This window comes from Arachis ipaensis, chromosome B08, assembly GCF_000816755.2.
Source record: "Arachis ipaensis cultivar K30076 chromosome B08, Araip1.1, whole genome shotgun sequence".
NCBI lineage: Eukaryota > Viridiplantae > Streptophyta > Magnoliopsida > Fabales > Fabaceae > Arachis > Arachis ipaensis.
This window is the reverse complement of record NC_029792.2, coordinates 43833625-43837017: the sequence shown is the minus strand read 5'-3', so window position 1 is coordinate 43837017 and position 3393 is coordinate 43833625.

Sequence of the window (3393 nt, the reverse complement as noted above, 5' to 3'; positions counted from 1 at the left end):
GAAGTTGTGAAGATATGTTTAGACCATGGTTCTGTGCATCCGTTTTTGGTGCCATTGCCAGGGAATCAATTTCGAACAACAATTCACAACCTGAGTAACAATTTCGCACACCAAGTTTTTGGCGCCGTTGCCGGGGATTGTTTGAGTTTGGACAACTGACGGTTCATCTTGTTGCTCAGATCAGGTAATTTTCTTTTTGTTTTGTTTTCAAAAATTTTTCAAAAATCTTTCAAAAATTTCTCCTTTGTTTTCGAAAAAAAAAATAATAATAATAAATGTTTTCAAAAATATATTTTCCTTCAGAATTTTTAAGAATGAATTCTAGTGTTTCATGAAGCATGTTGAAGCATGCTGGCTATAAAACCATGTCTAAATTCTTTTGGACAGAGGTTTTGGCTTAAAATTGAATGAATTACACTCATATTTTTACTAAAGCTTGGCTGGCTATTAAGTCATGCCTGACCCTTTGATTGGAGCTTTAGACTAAAGAGCATAAGATTCCTGGAATTCATATTAAAAATTTTGGAATCCTTATTTTTCTTTTTTCAAATGATTTTCGAAAAAATTAAAAGAAAAAAAATACAAAAAAAATTAGAAAATCATAAAAATAAAAAATATTGTGTGTTTCTTGTTTGAGTCTTGAGTCGTGTTATAAGTTTGGTGTCAATTGCATGTGCATCTTGCATTTTTTTTCGAAAAAATTCATGCATTCATAGTGTTCTTCATGATCTTCAAGTTGTTCTTGGTAAGTCTTCTTGTTTGATCTTTGCATTTGCATGTTTTGTGTCTTTTCTTGTTTTTCATATGCATTCTTGAATTCTTAGTGTCTAAGCATTAAAGAATTCTAAGTTTGGTGTCTTGCATGTTTTCTTTGCATTAAAAATTTTTCAAAATTGTGTTCTTGATGTTCATCATGATCTTCATAGTGTTCTTGGTGTTCATCTTGACATTCATAGCATTCTTGCATGCATTCATTGTTTTGATCCATAACTTTCATGCATTGCATCATTTTTCTTGTTTTTCTCTCTCATCATAAAAATTCAAAAAAAATCAAAAAAATATCTTTCCCTCTTTTCTCTCATAATTTCAAAAATTTTTAAAATCTAGTTGTTTTTATGAGTCAAATCAAATTTTAAATTTAAAAATCTTATCTTTTTTCAAAATCTTTTTCAAAAATCAAATCTTTTTCATTTTTTCTTAGTTATTTTCGAAAATTCTAAAAATATTTTTCAAAAATCTTTTTCTTATTTTTATACCAAATTTTCGAAAATAACAATAGCAATTAATGTTTTGATTCAAAAATTTCAAGTTTGTTACTTACTTGTTAAGAAAGATTCAAACTTTAAGTTCTAGAATCATATCTTGTGATTTCTTGTGAATCAAGTCATTAATTGTGATTTTAAAAATCAAATCTTTTTCAAAAACTAATTTCAATCATATCTTTTCAAAAATATCTTCTTATCTTACCTTTTTCAAAAATTTGATTTCAAAATATCTTTTCTAACTTCCTAACTTCTTATCTTTTCAAAAATTGATTTTCAAAATTTGTTTCAACTAACTAACTAACTTTTTGTTTGTTTCTTATCTTTTTCAAAACCCCCTAACTAACTCTCTCTCTCTCTCTAATTTTCGAAAATATCTCCCTCTTTTTCAAAAATTTCTTTTTTTTAATTAATTAATTATTTTAATTTTTATTTTAATTTTCGAAAAAAATACTAACCTTTTTCAAAAAAAAAACTATTTTCGAAAATCACTAACTCTTTTTCAAAAATTATTTTCGAAAATCCTTCCCCCTCATCTCCTTCTTTTCTTCTACTCACATAAGGGAACCTCTATGCTTGGGCAAAAAGGATCTCTATTATTATTTTTTCTGTGCCCTCTTCTTTGTCATATGAGCAGGAGTAAGGACAAGAATATTCTTGTTGAAGCAGATCCAGAACCTGAAAGGACTCTGAAGAGAAAATTAAGAGAAGCTAAATTACAACAAACCAGCAAGCACCTGTCAGAAATTTTCGAACAGGAAGAGGAGATGGCAGCTAAAAATAATAATAATGCAAGGAGGATGCTTGGTGGCTTTACTGCACCTAATTCTAATTTACATGGAAGAAGCATCTCCATTCCTGCCATTGGAGCAAACAATTTTGAGCTGAAACCTCAGCTAGTTTCTCTGATGCAGCAGAACTACAAGTTTCATGGACTTCCATCTGAAGATCCTTTTCAGTTTTTAACTGAATTCTTGTAGATCTGTGATACTGTTAAGACTAATGGAGTAGATCCTGAAGTCTACAGGCTCATGCTTTTCCCATTTGCTGTAAGAGACAGAGCTAGAATCTGGTTAGACTCTCAACCCAGAGATAGCCTGAACTCTTGGGATAAGCTGGTCACGGCTTTCTTAGCCAAGTTCTTTCCTCCTCAAAAGCTGAGCAAGCTTAGAATGGATGTTCAAACCTTCAAACAAAAAGATGGTGAATCCCTCTATGAAGCTTGGGAAAGATACAAATAGTTGACCAAAAAGTGTCTTTCTGACATGCTTTCAGAATGGACCATCCTGGATATATTCTATGATGGTTTATCTGAGCTATCAAAGATGTCATTGGATACTTCTGCAGGTGGATCCATCCACCTAAAGAAAATGCCTGCAGAAGCTCAAGAACTCATTGACATGGTTGCTAATAACCAGTTCAAGTACACTTCTGAGAGGAACCCTGTGAGTAATGGGACGCTTATGAAGAAGGGAGTTCTTGAGATTGATACTCTGAATGCCATATTGGCTCAGAACAAAATATTGACTCAGCAAGTCAATATGATTTCTCATAGTCTGAATGGAATGCAAGCTGCATCCAACAGTACTCAAGAGGCATCTTCTGAAGAAGAAGCTTATGATCCTGCAAACCCTGCAATAGCAGAGGTGAATTACTTAGGTGAACCTTATGGAAACACCTATAACTCATCATGGAGAAATCATCCAAATTTCTCATGGAAGGATCAAAAGCCTCAACAAGGCTTTAATAATGGTGGAAGAAAGAGGTTTAGCAATAGCAAGCCTTTTCCATCATCCACTCAGCAACAGACAGAGAATTCTGAGCAAAATCCATCTAGCTTAGCAAACTTAGTCTCTGATCTATCCAAGGCCACTGTAAGTTTCATGAATGAAACAAGGTCTTCCATTAGAAATTTGGAAGCACAAGTGGGCCAGCTGAGTAAAAGGATCACTGAAATCCCTCCTAGTACTCTCCCAAGCAATACAGAAGAGAATCCAAAAGGAGAGTGCAAGGCCATTGACATAACCAAAATGGCCGAACCCAAAGAAGGAGAGGAGGACGTGAATCCCAAGGGGGAAGACCTCCTGGGACGTCCAGTGATCAATAAGGAGCTTCCCTCTGAGGAACCAAA